This window comes from Aegilops tauschii, chromosome 4 (assembly GCF_002575655.3).
Source record: "Aegilops tauschii subsp. strangulata cultivar AL8/78 chromosome 4, Aet v6.0, whole genome shotgun sequence".
NCBI lineage: Eukaryota > Viridiplantae > Streptophyta > Magnoliopsida > Poales > Poaceae > Aegilops > Aegilops tauschii.
The window spans coordinates 93016994-93025541 of record NC_053038.3 but is presented as its reverse complement, the minus strand read 5'-3'; positions in this window follow the sequence as shown (position 1 = coordinate 93025541).

Here is an 8548-nt window from a genome sequence, read left to right as displayed (position 1 = left end):
GTGACCTAAGGTTTATCAATCCGTGGGAGGCGTAGGATGAAGATGGTCTCTCTCAAACAACCCTGCAACCAAATAGCAAAGAGTCTCTTGTGTCCCCAACACACCCAATACAACGGTAAATTGTATAGGTGCACTAGTTCGGCGAAGAGATGGTGATACAAGTGCAATATGGATGGTAGATATAGGTTTTTGTAATCTGAAAATATAAAAACAGCAAGGTAACTAATGATAAAAGTGAGCGCAAACGGTATTGCAATGCTAGGAAACAAGGCCTAGGGTTCATACTTTCACTAGTGCAAGTTCTCTCAACAATAATAACATAATTGGATCATATAACTATCCCTCAACATGCAACAAAGAGTCACTCCAAAGTCACCAATAGCGGAGAACAAACGAAGAGATTATGGTAGGGTACGAAACCACCTCAAAGTTATTCTTTCCAATCAATCCGTTGGGCTATTCCTATAAGTGTCACAAACAGCCCTAGAGTTTGTACTAGAATAACACCTTAAGACACACATCAACCAAAACCCTAATGTCACCTAGATACTCCAATGTCACCTCAAGTATCCGTGGGTATGATTATACGATATGCATCACACAATCTCAGATTCATCTATTCAACCAACACATAGAACCTCAAAGAGTGCCCCAAAGTTTCTACCGGAGAATCAAGACGAAAACGTGTGCCAACCCCTATGCATAGGTTCATGGGCGGAACCCGCAAGTTGATCACCAAAACATACATCAAGTGAATCACGTGATATCCCATTGTCACCATAGATACGCACGGCAAGACATACATCAAGTATTCTCAAATCATTAAAGACTCAATCCGATAAGATTACTTCAAAGGGAACACTCAATCAATTACAAGAGAGTAGAGGGGGAGAAGCAACAGAAGATCCAACTATAATAGCAAAGCTCGCGATACATCAAGATCGTGTCGAATCAAGAACACGAGAGAGAGAGAGAGATCAAACACATAGCTACTGGTACATACCCTCAGCCCCGAGGGTGAACTACTCCCTCCTCGTCATGAAGATCGTCGGGATGATGAAGATGGCCACCGGTGAGGGTTCCCCCCTCCGACAGGGTGCCGGAACAGGGTCCCGATTGGTTTTTGGTGGCTACAGAGGCTTGCGGCGGCGGAACTCCCGATCTATTCTGTTTCCCGAAGGTTTTAGGGTATATTGGTATATATAGGTGAAAGAAGTACGTCAGGGGAGCCACGAGGGTGGAGGGCGTGCCCAGGGGGTGGGCGCGCCCCCTGCCTCGTGCCTTCCTCGTTGCTTTCTTGACGTGGACTCCAAGTCTCCCGGGTTGCTTTCTTTCCGAAAATAACTTCTCCAGAAGGTTTCATTCCGTTTCGACTCCGTTTGATATTCCTTTTCTTCGAAACACTGAAACAAGGGAAAAAACAGGAACTGGCACTGGGCTCTGGGTCAATAGGTTAGTCCCAAAAATAATATAAAAGTGCATGACCTAAGGTTTATCAATCCGTGAGAGTTGTAGGACAGTAGCAATTTTCCCTCAAGTGGATGACCTGAGGTTTATCAATCCGTGAGAGTTGAAGGATGAAGATGGTCTCTCTCAAACAACCCTGCAACCAAATACAAGAATCTCTTGTGTCCCCAACACACCCAATACAATGGCAAATTGTATACGTGCACTAGTTCGGCGAAGAGATGGTGATAAAGGTGTAATATGGATGGTAGAAATATATTTTTATAATCTGAATAAATAAAAATAGCAAGTTAGCAATTAGTAAACGGGCACAAAAATGGTGTTGCAATGCTTGAAAACAAGGCCTAGGGTCCGTACTTTCGCTAGTGCAATCTCTCAACAGTGCTAACATAGTTGGATCATATGATTATCCCTCAAAGTACAGCACAGAATCACTCCCGAGTTCCTATTAGCGGAGAACAAAAGGTAGGAATTGTTTGTAGGGTGCGAAGCCACCTCAAAGTTATTCTTTTTGATCCATCTATTCAAGAGTTCGTACTAAAATAACACAAAGCTATTGTCTCCGTTCGATCTATCCTAGAGTTCATACTAGAATAACACCAAAGCATATTCACATTCATAATACTCAATCCACACAAGGAACTACAAAGAGACCCCAAAGTTTCTACCGGAGAAAAACGTGCATCAACCCCTATGCATAGGTTACCCCAATATCACCGCGGGAATCCGCGAGTTGAATGCCATAACATATAGCAAGTGAATCAATAAGATACCCCAATTGTCACCTCAAGTATTCATACTGCAAGACATATATCATGTGTTCTCATCTCTGAATATTCAATCCGACATGATAAAACTTCAAAGGGTAAAGATTCAATTCATCACAGCGAGAGTATAGAGGGGAGAAACATCATATGATCCGACTATATTAACAAAGCCCATGATATAGATCACGAGAGAGAGAGAGAGATAAAACACATAGCTACTGGTACAAACCCTCGGCCCCGAGGGTGGACTACTCCCTCCTCATCGTGGTGGCCGCCGGGATGATGAAGATGGCCACCGGAGATGATTCCCCCCCCCCTTCGGCAGGGTGCCGGAACGGGTCTAGATTGGTTTTCGGTGGATACAGAGCCTTGCGGCGGCGGAACTTCTGATCTAGGTTAACCCCGATGGGTTTCGGAATATTTGGGAATTTATAGTGCAAATAAGGGGTGCGGGAGGCCACCGGGGTGGGCACGACCCACCTGGGCGCGCCAGGGGGGCCGGGCGCGCCCTGGTGGGTTGTGCCCCCCTCGAGGCACCCCCCAGGTGCTTCTTTGGCCCATCGGGAGTCTTCTGGCCCATAAAAAATCTCTGTGGAGTTTCGCGGTGTTTGGACTCCGTTTGATATTGATTTCCTGCGATGTAAAAAACAAGCAAAAAACAGCAACTAGCACTGGGCACTGGGTCAATAAGTTAGTCCCAAAAAATGATATAAAGTTGCTATAAAATCATTGTAAAACATCCAAGAATGATAATAAAACATCATGAATACTTCATAAATTATAGATACGTTGGAGACGTATCAGCATCCCCAAGCTTAATTCCTACTCGTCCTCGAGTAGATAAATGATAAAAGAAATAATTTATGAAGTGTGAATGCTAGCAAAGTGCAAAAGTTTGATCAATGATAATTTCAATCACTTTTCCTAGCATCATAACAGCAATTCTTTCTTATGAAACTTCTCATGTTATAGTGGCAACCAATTCACATGTTAAGGTTCAAATAATGAATTCTCTTGAAACCCAGCAACCTATGTTCTTAGTCACCAAGCAATTGCAATTCAACTTATTCAACAGAGTTTAAGTAAGAGCTCCACATACTCAACCATCATATAGTCTTCTATGATTGTTAACACTCACCGCATACACATGAGCAAAACATTTCAACCGGACACATAGAAAGATAGGGGCTTATTGTTTTGCCTCCCAACGTATTCACCTCAAGGGTGATGTCAACAATAATAACTCATGCTACCCATATTCAACTGGACATATGTGCCTAGATCTTTCCTCACCACATGATGCTTGCCAAAGGATAAAAATAAAAAAAGGAATAGAGAGAATAACTTTGACTCTTTGCATAAAAATAAATACTGAAAAGTAAAAGATAGGCCCTTCGCAGAGGGAAGTAGGGATTTGTAGAGGTGCCAGAGCTCAAAGCGAAAAACTTAGAGATAAAAACATTTTGGGAGGTGTATCCATCCCACCAACGAAAACGACTTAGAGTTCCCAACACTTTCCATGCTAGATATATCATAGGCGGTTCCCAAACATAAAATAAAGTTTATTCCTTTTTCCACCATACTTTCACTTTCCATGGCTAACCGTATCCACGGGTGCCCTCCATACCAACACTTTCCAAGGAATTTATTATTTGATAACATAAAGTAAATTCATTTTTGCATTTCGGGACTGGGCATCCCTAATACCTTTGTCTTACTCTCGTGCAATGACAAGTGAATAAACACTCATCGTGAGAATAACACATCTAGCATGGAAAATATTGGCCACCCCTCACCGCCTCGCGAGCAGTACGAGCACACAAAAGAGAAATTTATTTTGAATATTAGAGATGGCACATACAAATTTGCTTAGAACGGCAAAAGAATACCGCATGTAGGTAGGTATGGTGGACTCATGAAAATAAGATTTGGGTTTAAGGGTTTTTGGAAGCACAAGTAGTATCTCTACTTTGTGCGGAATTTTTGGCTAGCAAAGATGGGGGCAAGCACCACATGTTGAAGGATCTATGACAATATGACTTCTATGTGAATATGAACAAACATAAATCATTACGTTGTCTTCCTTGTCCAACGTCAACAATTTTGGCATATAATATTTTGATGGGGGCTCACAATCACAAAAGATTTCCATGATGGTGTATTTATATGTGAAAGTTCTCTTCCTTCTACTAATTATTCGTGAATTGCTTGTATGACCAAAATTGTGATTGTCAAGCCTCAAAAGATTTCACTTTCTAAACCCAATGTGAGGCTACCACTAGGCATGATATGATTTCAACTTTATGATATTCAATTTATATAACAATTTACTCATAGGATATAAGTGAAGCACAAGAGTAAATGACAAGCTACTCCAAAAAGATATAAGTGAAGATCAAGCGAGTAGCTAAGTAAATAGGTGGCTATATGAAGACTCTCTTTTATTTAAAAACTTTCAGAACTAAGTACTTTATTGAAACAGCAAGCAAGATGAAAATAAATTGACATTTCAAGGATAGCACACATCATGTGAAGAAGCAAAAAACTTAGGCTCAACCGAGACTAACCGATAATTGTTGATGAAGAAAGGTGGGATGCCTACCGGGGCATCCCCAAGCTTAGATGCTTGAGACTTCATGAAGTATTATATTGGGGTGCCTTGGGCACCCCCAAGCTTGAGCTTTTGTGTCTCCTTAATTCTTCTCATATCACGGTTATCCTAAATCTTAAAAGCTTCATCCACACAAAACTCAACAAGAACTCGTGAGATAAGTTAGTATAAACCAATGCAAAAACCTTATCATTCTCTACTGTAGAAAATCACTAAAATTATTATTCAACATTGCATACTAAATTCCTCTGCATATTTAATACTCCTACCCTCAAATAGAATCATTAAACAAGCAAACATATGCAAACAATGCAAACATAACAGCAATCTGCCAAAACAGTACAGTCTGTAAAGAATGCAAGATTCATCATACTTCCCTAACTCCAAAAATTATGAAAATGTACCAAACTGTAGAGAATTTATCAGAGCTTCATATGCCAAAAGTTTCAACATTTTATAACATTTTGACTTTCCTCAGGAATTTTTGCAACATCGAAAAACTTTCTGTTTTCAAACAGCAACATGTATACTTGCAAGATAAGCATGGCAAAGGCTATCAATGCCACTTTTATTGAAAACAAAGATGCAAAACATTATTCTAAATAAAAGCAAGCAAATCCTAACAAATAAATTGATGCTCCAAGCAAAACACATATCATGTGACGAATGAAAACATAGCTCCAAGTGATGTTACCGATAATGTTGAGGACGAAAGAGGGGATGCCTTCCGGGGCATCCCCAAGCTTAGTTGCTTGGATATTCCTTGGATATTAACTTGGGGTTCCTTGGGCATACCCAAGCTTAGGGTCTTGTCACTCCTTATTCTCCTCATATCGATATCTCACCCAAAACTTGAAAACTTCAATCACACAAAACTTAACAAAACTTCGTGAGATAGGTTAGTATGATAAAGAGAAAACCATTTCAATTTGGTACTGTCAAAGACAAGATTCATAATTGTTTCCACACAATGCCTACTGTAGCATATCATTTCCACAATTTATATTGAGCAATATAAGCCATAGAAACTAGAAAACAAGCAAACTATGCATTGAAAACAGAATCTGTCAAAAACAGAACAGTCTGTAATGATCTGGATAACTACCATACTTATGCTACTCCAAAAATTATGAAACAAATTGGACCACGTGAGAAATTTGTATATTAAACTTCTGAAAAAATAATCAACTCAATAGCACTCTTCTGTTAAAAATGGGACTCATTTTTGCGAGCGCAAAAGTTTCTGTTTTTCAGCAGGGGCAAATCAACTATCACCCAACATGATCCCAAAGGCTTTACTTGGCACTTTATTGAAACAAAAGCAACAAAACATGATCATGGAATTGGCGATGGAGAAGGGTTGGTGATGACGAAGAACGAAGATCCCCCTCTCCAGAGCCCCAAACAGACTCCAGATCTGGCCTCCCGATGAAGAACAGGAGGTGACGGCGGCTCCGTCTCGTGGATCGCGATAATTCTTTTTCCCCATTTTTTTGGAAAAATAGGATTTTATAGCGTCGGAATCAGGGTCTGCGGGGCCACTAGGTGGGGACAACCCACCTGGGCGCGCCAGGAGAGGGGGCGCGCCCTGGTGGGTTGTGCCCACCTAGGGGGCCCTCTCCGGTAGGTCTTGGCTCCAGAAATTCTTATATATTATATAAAAATTCCTCGCAAAGTTTCGTTCCATTCCGAGAACTTTTATTTCTGCACAAAAACAACACCATGGTAGTTCTGCTGAAAGCAGCGTCAGTCCGGGGTTAGTTTCATTCAAATCATGCAATTTAGAGTCCAAAACAAGAGGAAAAGCGTTAGGAAAAGTAGATACGTTGGAATGAGATCAAAGGAATTTTGAATGCCTCTCCAACAGGTTTGACAATACCTCTCCAACAGGTTTGACACCTCCCTTGCCCCATCACAACTAGCTTTGAAGAACAACAGACTATCATAAGGTTGATAGATGGTGCCCCCGGCGCCACTTGTATCCCACGAGTATGCGATGACTGGTCTAAATTTTTTTAGGAGGCATGAAAGGCCCTCCGCTGCCAACAAAAAACAAGTAAGGGGAAATCGGATCTCCCTGTCGAAGCCCTCTGCTCGGCTTGAACTCCTCAAGTTTCTTCCCATTAAAAAGAACTGAAAAAGAAACTGATGTAACAAGATTCATAACATTCTACACCCACCTTTCACTACAGGAATCAGCTACTTTTCCGTCTGCCACGGCAGACGGCAAAGGCAAGGATGGCGGGCGGCAAAAGGCTCCGGCAAAGTAGGCTACGGTAAAGAGCTTCTTTGCCGTCTGCTTTTTGAAGCGGACGGCAAAGGGGCCTTTGCCATCAGCGGCGGGTGGCAAAGAAAGCCGACGGCAATAAATTTGTTGTTAGTCTGTTAGGTGGCTAACGGCAGTCTTTGCCGTCCGTGGCTGACGGCAAAGAGCCTCAAGCCTTTGCCGTCTGCCACTGTAGGCAAACTGACCAAATGGGTCAGCTGTCAGGAAGCACAGGTGGTTGCCACGTGGCTTCTTTGCCGTCCGCCGCGGACGGCAAAGAGCCCGTTGCCGTCGGTGGCAGACGGCAAAGAGCCTGCATTGCCTCTTTTTTCTGTTTTTTCTTATACCCAACCATTTTCACAGCAAATAGATGATACATATATATTTTTCACATGGCAAGTTCACAGCAAACATATGAGATAGCCAGCACATATAATTTCATCATACATGCATAGTTCCATCAACCATACATAGCAAGTTCCACATACATGCATCCAACCATACATATTACAATAGTGTCATCCTACCATACATGCATGGTTCATCGATACAAAAGAAACAAAGTTCATCCAAACAAGCACTCCATCTATGCTAGCTTCCGTGAAGCGAATGAATTCTGCAAAATGGGAAATAAGAAAGTTAGAAGAAGAAGATTAGAAGAAGAAGAAGAAGAAGAAGAAAATGAAGAAGAAGAAGAATATATGACATTTATGAGCTAATTTAGGTGAAATTGATCGTTTGTGAGCTAACTTAGGTGAAATGGATCGTTTATGAGCTAACCTAGGTGAAATGGATCGCTTATGAGCTAACTTAGGTAAAATGCATCATTTTAGAGCTAACCTAGGTAAGATGGATCATTTATGAGCTAAGTAAGGTAAAATGGGTCATTTTAGAGCTAACTTGGGTAAAATGGATCATTTATGAGCTAAGTAAGGTAAAATGGGTCATTTTAGAGCTAACTTGGGTAAAATGGATCGTTTATGAGCTAACTAAGGTAAAATGGATCATTTTAGAACTAACTTAGGTAAAATGGATCGTTTATGAGCTAACTAAGCTAATTATGCCATTTTTGACATAAGTAAGCTAAGTATATGTCATTATTGAGCAAACCTAGTTAACTAAGCATATTAGAGCTAACTTTGGTCATTTTGGAGGAAACAGAGCTAAATATAGATCGTTTTAGAGCTAACTTAGGTAAAATGGATGGTTTTGGAGGTCAGTAAGCTTATTAAGTCATTTTGGAGGAAATAAAGCTAAGTCTAGGTCATTGTGGTAAGCATTTTGGAGGAAATAAGGCTAAGTCTAGGTCTTTATGCATTTGTTAAGCAAAACACTAGAGAAACTTACCATGATCATGGAGGTGTAGGAGCGGGCAGGCTCGTGCCGGTAGCTGGAGAAGGATCGTGCGATGCTTGTCTGGAGTTACGCTGCACCAAA